The sequence below is a fragment of the Brachyhypopomus gauderio genome, unplaced genomic scaffold (assembly GCF_052324685.1).
Source record: "Brachyhypopomus gauderio isolate BG-103 unplaced genomic scaffold, BGAUD_0.2 sc457, whole genome shotgun sequence".
Taxonomy (NCBI): Eukaryota; Metazoa; Chordata; class Actinopteri; order Gymnotiformes; family Hypopomidae; genus Brachyhypopomus; species Brachyhypopomus gauderio.
In genome coordinates, this window is record NW_027507278.1 from 33,710 (window position 1) to 46,531 (window position 12,822).

Sequence of the window (12,822 nt, forward strand, 5' to 3'; positions counted from 1 at the left end):
ATCTTTGTGTTTTTGACAAGCACCACATTAATGGGGTAGAAGCATCCACCATTAACACCTGCCCTTTGGTCAAAACCAAACTCCTGAAAGAGACTGACAAAGTGCGTATAGTGTCAGTGGTGGTGGCACTATACTTTATAACTTAATTTAAAATCTATAAAAGGCTGTTTTGTACAGCTGTAAAATTGTAAAATGTCTAGTCAACCTGGCCTCTCTGTATGTTTTAGGCCTTGGTTGATTTATAGTGTTTGTCAGACGCTCTTATACAGATCAACTCACTATGACACTATGTCTGCTCCCTGGGAATCAAACCTATGAACTTTGTGTTATTAGCAGCACGTGCCAGATGAGCTGGAATAGCTATCAAGTTTGAAAATGTCTCATGCTTTCTTTCAGCTACACTACCAAACTGTCTTAAGCATTCTGACATGGCTCACACTTTATTGACTAGAATATTACATTGTAATATAGAAGAGATCCTTCTGTCCTTCGTCCCTGGGAGAAAGTATTCAATTGGCTGACATGTGCTTGTTGTTTGATACATTGCTAAACTACTAGTGTTCACACATACCGCTACAATGTTAAACACTCCATTACGTGGGTGTGCCACTCTGGGGAACTACAGGCCAACCCACCTGACAATACTAAGCTTTGACGTGTCTGGATGTCTGTCTCCTCAAGCATGTGTCTGCATTGCTAGGTTACATGTAACATAAGCCCACAGTCTCCATTCTATCACAGACACTGTAGACACTGTACCTGACAGGATGTCTTTGTTCAAGAGACCCTTGGGCGGGGTGACGGTAACTTACTAATGCCTCACACACACACACACACACACACACACACACACACATTTTTGCAGTATAAATAGAACAGAAATTACTGTCTTCCCTCTCACCTGAGCATTACTTAGATGAGTCAGGAATCCTTTAACTGCTAACTTGGACTACAGACTACCTTTTTATATAAACATGAAAATTGTACCCGTAACATGAGAATCACTTCAAAGTATCTTTCCTTCTAATAGTCTGTCCCCAGTAACAGTATATTGTAGTGCCAAACTGTGATTGAGTAATGTGAATGGTGTTCTGCTTAAATAATGTTTAATGACATTGAGGAGACAAAGGCCATGCCCCGTGGCTCTTAGCGGGCTTTTGCTTAGCAACGTGTGATTGCTACCCTCCCATCCAGTCAGCAACAACGGAGATAGGAATGAAAATCCACCGGAGTAATTAGCCATCCGCCATGCTTCTGAATAATGAAAGTGGATTTGTAGTCCAGCACTCTGGCCACAACACATAAATGATTCACAGATTCGCAGTAGCTTTCGAGGCAAGCTTTTACAATTTCAAGAATATTTGCGATTCTCATTCTGAAAATATTTTAAGGAAATAAGATTACCATTTTCATATAAAGTAGGTCTTTGAAACCTCTTTTTTCGGTAGCTGATGGTGCCCTCTGTTGGTAGAGGAAGGTAACGCAGCAACCCACTGCCCTGTGCTGTCTTGTGATGTCATAGTGTCTCAAATTGCTGCATCAAAAAGACAAAAAGCCGGCAGCCAGACAGTCTGAGACGGATGTGTCTGACACACTGGGATCGTATGGGACCGTTGGGTCGTCTGGCTCTTAAGCTTGTTGTTTGCAACACTTTGATAGCCTTTGTTCAGAAAAAGAATTTGACACCTGGTTTCCGTCCAGCCGAGTTACAATGTACGCTGCCATTAATACATTATGTTACATTAAGGTTTCGTGTTGCTCTTGACATATATGGGCCATGTGTTTTTTTGTCTTGCATCTTAAATGCATCTTAAATGTCTTGCATCTTAAATGTGTGTGTGTGTGTGTGTGTGTGTGTGTGTGTGTGTGTGTGTGTGTGTGTGTGTGTGTGTGTGTGTGTGTGTGTGTGTGTGTGTGTGTGATCTGTGTACGGTATGTGTCAGTTTTCTTCCAGTTCATGAGTTCATGGTCAGGTTTTGTTTTTTTATTGTTATTAATAGGTTTTGTATTATTTTACTGGCATACTGTTTTACATTGTTTCATTATTTCAATGTAAAATAACTTTTACTATACACGAAATTACAGCAAAAAATCAGAACTCTTCGGTATTAATTTATTTTATTTATTTTATTATCCTTTTGAGAAATATGTCGTACCAAACAAAAATCTATTTGACTGCCAGTATCAAGACAGAAGACAGTAACATTCTTAAGTTGTTATAGATTTAAAGGAAAGTTGTTGCACAGGCTAGTTCATCCCTCTTTAAAAGGTGTCTATGTGCACTTTGAGAGTCCAGCTGTCTCCCGTTCGTGATGAGGGACTGGCGGAGAGCTTAAACTGAACAGATTCTTTTACTAAACTCCCTCTCAGAGTGCTGACAGTAACATAAAGGTCAACCGTCACGGCGACGAAAGCTACTGGCTTTGTTGGTAAACAAATTAATCTTCTCAAAGGTCGTGATTTGTCCCGCCTTGCCTCTCTCTCTCTCTCTCCCCTTCTCGTCTCTACTCGGCAGGAAAATCTGTCAGAAGCTCAGATGTTGCCGGGGGTCTACAGATTGCCGCGCAATCAGCATTCCGCCGCGGCAACGCACACCTGATTGCGGCGTTGCGCGCGGTTGCACCACAGCTGTCTCAGGACCGCGCGTGCATGCCAATAGGAACGGCGCGCGCCCCTGGACCCCTGCCCACCGATGTTCAACTCCAGAGCTCACCAACCCACCCACGCCCGCCCCGCCTCCTCCGCCTTCTGTCCGTTTCTCCTCCCTGCCTGAAAACACATACACCTGCCGACGTCCACTGTCATGTAGTTGCCGTTATTTCCCCTCTTTATTCTCTCTCCCAACAGGCCTGCTAGTCCGTCAACATCTTTTTATTTTTCGCAATTTTTTCTGTAATTGTTGTGATCTATGACTCAAGTCTTCATAGCTCCATTCTGTCTTCAGAATGACAAAGAAAATTCAATTTTACTCCAGCAGCTGCCAGAGCTCTGATTAATGGCTGCTCGCGTCCCTGCCTGCTGAAAGGCAGCCATTTTGAACGGCGTGGAAATCCGGCCAGTGACCCGCAGCTAATAACGTTCTACTCGAACAGGCTACCGAGCGCAAAGCGCCACTGTTCGTTGTGCTGGTTGGTAGCGGTACTGCCCATAAGTGAGACGGGCCAGAGGGTTAATAATGTAAACTTTGGGCCACCCCTTTACCACTCTCGTGTGCAGTAGGGGGGAACAGTGAACAGTCTAATATGCTGGCGGTGCTTGGGGTCGATTGTAACTCACGCACAGTAAAGTATGTGGGAACTGTAAGACTGTGGCATGACTACATGAGTCAGCGATAGTGGTTGTATGAAATGTAACAAATGTTATTTATTTAGTTAATTTATTTTCATACATACACGCAAATATGATTCATTTAAGCACCTGAAAACACTTTATATTTTATTATTATTATTTAATCACTAGATATTTTATTTTGCGAATATCACCATGCTCCATAAAGCCATAATCTGTTTGAACAGCTAACAGATTAGTTCGCTCTAATCCACAGCACAAGTTTCCGAACTAATTTTCACATCAACTCGCAATTCAGGAGTTCTTCAGCACGCTCGCTGTCATATCACACGTTAGGGCGCGGAAGCAGCTTCTCCTTTGGCGGCGGTGCGCCGTCTCTGCGGCGTGCCAGCATGGCTGCGGGGGGACGAGAGAACAGACGCCGGATGCTAATGGAACTTCGAGCCGCCGGTTCTGGTTCCGGTTCTGCTGTCATGTAGAGTGGTCCGCCTGTCTGTTCCGACCAGATGTTTGATGTAGCGGGCGCAGGCGTGACGCAGCTTCAGCCCCGTGGATATAGTCTGCAGTTAGTGATTAAGTCACGACAGCTGGCGCGACATTTAAAGAGGTGATGTATTATGATTTAGTGACAGGACGGGACTGTCTGTGATGTGGGAGTTGTATGAGCTGTGGACTTAATGGGAGAGAAAGTGCCAGTAAATCTCTCTTTAAAAATCCATATTTGTTGTGAATATTTGCTTTATTTTGCTACCAAACACACTAACGTGAACTCACTTATAAACCTAATATTAATTCAGACTAGCAGCTATACAGAAGGACTTGACCTTAAATTGAGTTTGGAAAGACCAAGAGCCACTTGGGGGGGGGGGGGGGGGGGGGGGGGGGGGTGTCTTGCCAACTTCAAATAATTACATCAGCAGAGTCTATAAAAGTGAAGACTGTAATGAAGGAGTTTGTCTTGGCAGGCTGGTACGTGAAGCGGCACGGAGGCTCTCCACATGGGTGGAGAGTTGAGCTGACACCGCCGCCATGCTCAGATGGGCAGCAGGAACAGTGGGCAGAACGGTGCTGCTGGCATCAGCAGAACAGAACCAGAACAGTGGAGCACAGAGGTGGGCACAGTCCCTCAGCTCTCAGCCTCACACTCTCTCTCTGTCTCTCTCTCTCTTTGTCTCTCTTCAGTTTCTCTAACTCTGTCCCCCACCCCTCTTTCTCTCTGTCTGACTCTCTGTGTGTTAGTTTCTCTAACTCTCTCTCTCATTCTTTCTCTCACTTGTGCCCTCTCTCCTCTCTCTCTCTCTCTCTTGCTCTCTTTCTCAGTTCAGCTCAACAGTGCTTTATTGGCATGAATGTTGTTACATTATTGCCCAAGCAAATTAACAGGAAATAGGAAATAGGTAGGAATGTAATAAAAGAAAGTGTATTATCAACAAAACAATCACTCAATCAAAAATACTGACCAACTTGGGGAGGATTACTGAGACAAGATGCTGCAGATTCTGCTCTCTCTTTCTCTCTCCATATTTCTCTTTCTCCCCATCTTTCTCTCTCCATATCTCTCTCTCTCTCTCTCTCTCTCTCTCTCTCTCTCTCTCTCTCTCTCTCTCTCTCTCTCCCTATTGCTCTCCCTTCAGCTTTGTAGAAAAAACATTTGTGCACTTTAATAACCTATTTTGCACTTTCTGTTTTGACTGCTAATAGAATAGCCACACTCATTTAAAACTGTAAAGTTTGATCCTTTGGAAATTTTCTTTTGATGTGACAGAGAACACTTTCAGATTCAGACATGAGGGAACTTGGGTGACTTTTATCAGGCAACTTTGCCTGAACACCAGGACTGATCTTGTAGGAAAACAGCAAGCACCATCTGGGTCCTCTGTACCTTTAACTCTTAGTCCTGCCACATTGCCAAGCCATGACTGGTTTCGCCTATACTGTTACTTTGTTTTAAAAGACAGTACATCATTTACAGTAGGAGACATTGCACACCTTATAAATGTTTTTCATCTTTGTAAGATGCACTATGATTTTTCACAATTTTCAGTGCGAGTGGTCTTTCATTTATAGCTAATATGTAGGCTGTTGACCACTTTTAGAAAAAAAAATCATGAGTAAAAACTGAACACATGATTTTAAAAATTATTTTGACAAATGAGAACATTCCTCGAATAATATTTAAGACTACAAAGTTTTGGTAGGTCAAATCCATTTTGGCTGGAAAACCTTATCAGGAAGGTCACGAGGTTTACTTCACCACTTCTATGAATTCTGTATGTTTATCTGTGGGTCTTTTTTTTAGCAAACCAGTGTAAAGTATGGGGCTGTGTTCGAAATAGCCTACTACATACTACTGGTGTACTGATCCAGCCCCAAATCAGTATGCCGTATGCAGTATGTGACCAAAATGAAAATTTCCAGTACGCGAAACATACCCGGATGACCTACTACTTCCGCCAAATATTCCAGTACACAAACAGAGCTATCTTCGTGGTGTACTGCATCCCATCATGCAACGCTACGTTCACGTGACCCCGTAGTATGCTTTGCTTTTGTCGTATACTGGAAACTGTACTGCATTTGCTACGAGGACCAGTATGCCGTATCCAGTATATACTGAGTCCAGTATGCAGTATCCAGTATGTAGTAGTCTTATTTCGAACAGAGCCCAAGTCAGGTTATTCGTTAAATCTGAAATTCTGATCAAAGCTTATCACAGAAGGCATATCTGAATTAAACAACACAACAACTTTAAAGATTTTGTCCACTAATGTTGGCATAACCTTGATCGTTCTTATGTGATGAGTGTCTGTTCAGTGGTTGATTAAGAACTGTGTTCAGTGCCAAATGCTGCTCCAATACAAAATTAGCTGAAGTGTCTCCATAACTGGAGCCAAAGCCCCCAAGATCCAGACCAAGACCAGTTTATGACTGCTATATGTAGATCTACAGTGGCCTCTTAGTACCACATTGCTACCACATTACCAGCTAGCTTGATAATTCAGTCAGAAAAAGTTTTCTGAAATGGCTTGCAAATTGTGATTTTCCACAATGTTGATATTTATGCAACACTAAAGACTGTATTCACCTAAGCGTTTGGTGTTTTTAGACTATAATTCCAATAATTAACTGCTGACAATAGGGGTGATTTGCTTAATTAAAAGTGTGCTGTCAAGAACAGAAAATTGTTGTGGATTTAAATGAGTCTTTAGTTTTCTTTGTTTTTTTCTAGATTGTACAGAAGCCCGAGTTGTTGCATTCCATCATGCAATACAGATGTGTCAGTACTGTTTGTGTGTATGTGTGTGTGTTTTATTGCAACATTTATTTGTTGTTAATTACATCCATAAAAGTCTCCCCAGTAGTCACACCACCTTCGGGACTAATTGAATTCTGAAGCGGAAGTCGAAAAAGCTTGTAGCTGATTTGATTAATGTAATTTCTGCTTATTAATATAATTTATGGGTGTTGTGTCCACGTTAAAAAATCAGAAATAACACTTGCGTTTGGATGCGCTTGTCTGTGTTCTTGCTTTTGTGTGGTGCCTTTATAAGTGTATTAACACTGCTGTCAATGATCCACATTGGTGATGAGCCCCAGCAGCTGTCAGCAAACTAGAAACACTTGAGGTCTTCCAGGAGGGCCATTACCCCACACCACTTTATTTCTCTCTCTCCATCTCTCTCATTCTGTCTCTATCATTCATTCTATCTCTCTTCATTACGCACAAACATCTATACAGACACATACACACACACACAAGAACTTACACACACACACACACACATCACAGCCTGGGGATGGCTTGCTCGTCTTATTCAAATTGGTCTCGGCAGGAAAATGTGCTCATGATGATGGGGATAATAATGCAGGAGAAAAGAGCGAGTCTTCGGCTTCAAACACCATTTAATTTGGAGATTAAGCAAATAAAAAGCCATTACAGCCATCCGTACTGCAGTATCAGACCGCTGTTAGAAACCAGCATCCACTCTCATTTAACCAAAATGAGCTATAAAAGGGTGATATTGCACATGTTGGTGTTTTTAAGTGTATATGTTTTTTTTTCTCCCACCTCTTCATTTTCCAATCTTTATGAACATCTAGAGTGATGAATGTTGTATAAATATAGGCTATTTCTTTTTTTATAGTAGCTTATTCTGAGAGATTTTGTGATCCTTCCAAGAGACAAATGAGATAAAATGAGGTAAAAAAAATTCTATCAGAGTTTTAATCAAATGTGCAGTCAACATGATTAGCTACAATGTCTGATATTATTTAGATCTAATTACAAGCAGATGGTTCCTTGATGCACTTTGGGCAACAGAACCAAAGAGGAATCATTAGGAAGTTGAGCTGAGTGGTGCACCCCAGCCCCCCACACATCCACACACACACACACACACGGGCTGTAATAGTCATCACCCAGATGTTAATTAGTGCTAATTTAATTATTTAATTACATATGTGCTCTTGGTGATCCTGTCTCCTCTCTCTCCCTCTTTCTCCACTGAAGAACAGATAGACATGTGAACATCAACACGTCCATTAGTCACGCTCTGACGTTTTCATGTGAGTGCTTTCTTTCATCGCGGCAAGCAGAGATTGGAAAGCCAGCTCACCTGTGGAGAGGGATGCAGATGTGAGCTCGATGTGTGTGTGTGTGTGTGTGTGTGTGTGTGTGTGTGTGTGTGCTGTACGCAGTGTTCAGGATCCTTCAGTTCACCTGGAGAGAGGGAGATAGACAGGCTCACCACGATCCTGGTGGCATCATGCGGAGTAGATCAGCCCTAATGCCGTCTCCGATTGCCTCATTTCCAAACGTGTGCTTTTAAATGGCACCACCGTTCCTACAGGAATGCCATCATCAGCGCTTCAATTGGTATAACGCGGCTGGGATAGTGAGAAAATCCTAATAGGATAGGCCTATTTCACTATGGGTTATAGCTGTTGCTATACGGGCTATGGAGACCCTGCTTGTGAAGAACCTGTATATATGCATGCAGTCTTCGCTGTTGCTTTAAGATGTCAATTATTGGTAATTGGTGTGCTCTATATATATATATATATATATATATATATATATATATATATATAGAGCACACCAATATATATATATATATATATATAGAGCACACCGCCTGGTTTCATGCGGCTCCCCAGCCGGTCCGCGGGCTCACCTGCACAAACGGGGCGACACACTGCTACATTTTCGTGGTGCGCGGTTAGTTTACAAACCTAGCGAGCCGCTAATACTTTTAAAGCCGGCGTAGTGGAAAACACGCATTTGACTGTCTTCTAGTAATTTACACTTGCCCCCCCCCCCCCCCCCCCCCCCGCTCAGCAGATTACACTCGCCCATGTATGATGTGGCTCTTTGCCGTAACACAGAAAAGTGGCTCTTGGTCTATGACGGGTTGGCCACCCCTGCTCTAGGCCGTAACAGGGGTGTGAAGGGGTGGAATATGGATGACACAGAGGTTCCAATAAATATAAAGTATGGTGTATTTACAAATGTATGCATCAACCTCATTTTCTCTGAAGGTAGGGACCATACTAATCTGTCTACTGATATCAAAATGTTCAGCAACAGACACAGGAACAGTTTGGTTACAGGAAAGATGAACGGAACGGGGGCTTGGGTACAGGTGTAGCCAGAGGAGCAGGGCTAGAATGTGTGGGGGAGGCAGCCTTTCGAGGTTGTGGTAGGGGTCTCTCCAGACCCATTATACAATATATATAACAATATAATTGTTAACATCATAACAATATATATATATATATATATGTGTATATATATATATATATATATATATATATATATATATATATATATATATATACACACTCACATGTATGTATATATAGATTTACATACATACACACACACAAATATATACATACATATGTGTGTGTGTGTGTGTGTGTGTGTGTGTGTGTGTGTGTGTAGAGGTCCTTCATCAGCTGTGCAACAATTGTGACAATTTCAATAATCTGAAGGCAGGCTAATTTCAAACTCACTTGCTTGTGTGTGTGAGTTTAAAATGAGTTCATGATGCACAGTGTCCCATCTCTCCCACTGTCATAACACGTGCCAGGTTAGAACACCATGACAGTGCTGCCGTTCTCTATTCCAGAACGTATATTCATGTCATTGTCCAGGATCTTGGAGGGCTTATCAGTCATCTGTGAAATGAATCTGTTATAAAGTCACTACGTTTTTGTATACTGACAACCGTCTTTCACAAAGTGCCTTAGTAAGGGAGTATCTGTGAGTGATGAATTCAATCCGTTTTGAGTCTTTTTCACCCTAGTTCATTTCAGGTTGTTCTGTAGTTCCATAATTGTCCTCCAGGAGGCACTGCAGTTGTCCTGTAATTCAGTACAGCCTGTCAAAAAAGAATATAGAAAGTTGTATTTAAGGTCCATCCATAACCTGAAAAAGAGTCCATATTGCTTTTTGGCATTTTAATGAATACGACAAGTAGTTGTACTTGGTGTTCATGCCAGGCCCATTTTGATGCAGTGTCGAAAAGCAACAGGTGCACTACTGCAGATGGAGTCTCTTTGGGTCACTGTCATGAATCACACAACTACCATGGGCTTTGTTCATAACCAAAGCTTATTATCCCCCCCCCCCCCACCTTCTTACCCCCAACTCCACCTTCTTACCCTCCTCACCCCCATTTCCCCCACCCCCACCTTCTTACCCCCACCCCTTCACCTTCTTATCTAATGAGTCTGTGTTGGTGTGTACATGAGGCATAAGGCCTGCTGCAACAGGTTTGTCCCATGCATGCTACATAAATACAGATGTGCAGCAATTAGCTGTTTGCTCAAGAAGCTCGATCCCCCAGATGGGCAAAGGGACAGATCACGGTGCAGGTGTGTGCCTGCGGAATGTGCCGGAATATGGTGGATCAGTCCCTGATGGCCATCAGGAATGGAGAGAGAGAGAGAGAGAGAGAGAGAGAGAGAGAACACCACAGAATAAACAGAAAAGTCCTAGCTCTGCCTTCAACTGAGAATGAATAGTGTATTTTCATCTGCCAACTAGGCAGAATTGTGAAAACGACCTTCTTTGAAAAATATTCCACGAGTCTTCATATTGTCTTTTTGTTGTGTCTTTTTGATATTAAAATCCTTTTACATATTATCTGCTGTGCATGTTATACTGTAGGCTCCTGGATAATTTGAGTGGGCTGAACCCATAATTATAGTCTAATTAGGTAGAGCAGGCTTTGATCTGTAGGTCTGTCTGGTGTGGGGTGTACAGACCCCTTCAGGAAAGCCCTTCCACAATGGACAATAGATAATAACACGTAGCTCGAGCTATACTTTGGTCCAGAGCAGGAGCCATAATTCTGTGTCTGTCTAATCCTCTCTCCATATTTTGAGGGCCAGTCCTCAATTCTCCCGCAATTACAGGCTCCTCACCCAACAGCTTATTTGTGCTAGCAGTTAGCAGTACATTGATTTAATATGTTTGTAATCAGTACATACAGCCTCGGGCCAGGAAATGTAAATTTTTCTTACGCTTACAAAGTAGCCTTTGATTTTCTGTCACGCGTTAATTACTGCGATTCGCCGCTAGATGGGAAGCTTTTGTAAACTAATTACAGGGTGATCATCACGTACCGTGAGCATGTTGTTTTTCACCTTTTTAATTTTGCCGTCCCGGGCAGCAGCACCCACCCACCCCGCCGAACCGGACTCCCGACCGCACCCCTGAGCTATTAGCGTTCACTAATTCGGGGGTTGACACGGTTAGCGTCCGACCCAAAACTGTTGTGGTATCGGCGCTGTTAATTACTGGAGTAAACGGTTGTGCCGCTGCCAGGGACCTATTGCGGTGGGGCTTTAAATCGTGTTTCCGCCATCTGGGGGAGCCCAGAAGAAGAAAACGGGGAGAGACTTGATGGCTTGCCTACAGCCTCGGGGTGCGGGGCCATATGGAGACAGCACTTTGCCTGCGCTTTATTGCACACCTTGCTGTTTTAATCAATGGCAAGCTCACAGGACGGGGAGAGCAGGGCTTATTGCTCGGTGTCACCGGACTATTTGTGTACGTTCTGTGCCGTAACGCCTACACCAGCAGTCCCGCCTTTGTGGATCGACCGTCGATGGACCATATCTTGATAAAATGGCATGTAATAAACTGCTGTTGTTTATCCACCGTAAAGCCTTCTCGATTCGAAATGTGTAGCTTTTCGTGAGGTTTAGGCTTGTTAGGATTCAAAATCAAATCCGAATCTATTAAGATGAGCTTCATACACATCGTTTGTGCTATAAAAAACTGAAAGGAGGGATAATATAAAGTTCCTAACCAGCTTAAGGCAAACAAAGTCTCACAGGGCAACCATGCCGCCCTCTCCACAAAGAGCTCATTCCCTTTCCAGATGATGTAGTCGAGCCATCATGGCTGTTTCAGCCTTATGTTACAGATTCTGCTAATGGCATATATAAGTGTGTGTGTGTGTGTGTGTGTGTGTGTGTGTGTGTGTGTGTGTGTGTAATCTTAGCTTGTGTTAATGGTGATGGTGGACGTGTGACTGCCACAGCTGTAGCCCCGGTTCCTGGTCCTCATGCTACAGCACCACGGGCCCCTGCCTGTCTGCAGGGCACAGAGAGAGGCCCCGCTATTCAGCAGGCTGTGTGTGCGTGTTGGGTTAATTATTGTCTGTGCTGGGGGCGCTGCAGGAGGGGAAACTCAGAAAACTCACCGTGACGCACAAGGATGCACCCGCCTGTGAGGAAGCAGAGAATAAAAACCAAACGCCTCACTGCTGTGTGTGTGTGTGTGTGTGTGGAGGGGGCTCTTGTTGATTTGGCTGTTCCGTACCCTTTTTTGTTACATTGCCTGACACGATGATATATGGAGCATGTGTGTGTGTGTGTGTGTTATCCTCAGGGCATTGAACAAGGCTGACATGTGAAGACCTCTGGGGACTCCCAGAGTGGCCTGCTGGACTTCACATAATGGACACAGCTGATAGGCTCATGCCGCAGAACCTGAGCCCAACCTGTTTCTATGGATACAGCCAATATGCATCATTATGCACGTCTTCGTATGTGTTCATATCTGAACCTATAAATATGTGTGTGCTCTGTGAGGGCTTGTCAAAGTTCCACATATAAACAGTATAAATAGTAGTGATCACAAACGTTTTATCCTCGTTGCATCACTGCTACCGTCTTTTACTGGCTAAAGTTTGTACCAGCAGGCTCAGAGCGCAGAAGGATGCACTAAACCGTGGTTGTTCGAATCATGCTAATGCCCAGGAGCCCTAGCTGCTCAGACCACCATGCACGTCATTCATGACCCCTTCACATGCAGTCGTTTATGAAGAGTCTTCTCTCTGTAAGACTTCTGGAGGCGAGAAGACAGTTAAAACTTAACAGAGCTTGAGCACCAGCATTTCAGCCAAATGATGCTCCTTTTGTGAGTTTGTCAAATGGAAGATACGAGCCCCCTGAACTTGCTGGTTTGGTACAGCCTATAGACTTGAATGGGGCTGAGTACTGGTAGTACTGACATAA

General features: G+C 43.4%; 1 long non-coding RNA gene across 1 annotated transcript; it reads left to right on the top strand.

Moving 5' to 3' along the window:
* Positions 1–3,657: 3,657 nt before the first annotated feature.
* On the top strand, positions 3,658–12,495 carry LOC143506322 (uncharacterized). Its single transcript, XR_013128280.1, has 3 exons — positions 3,658–3,895; positions 4,254–4,400; positions 12,194–12,495. It is a non-coding gene; the product is annotated as an uncharacterized LOC143506322 (long non-coding RNA).
* The last annotated feature ends 327 nt before the right edge of the window (positions 12,496–12,822 follow it).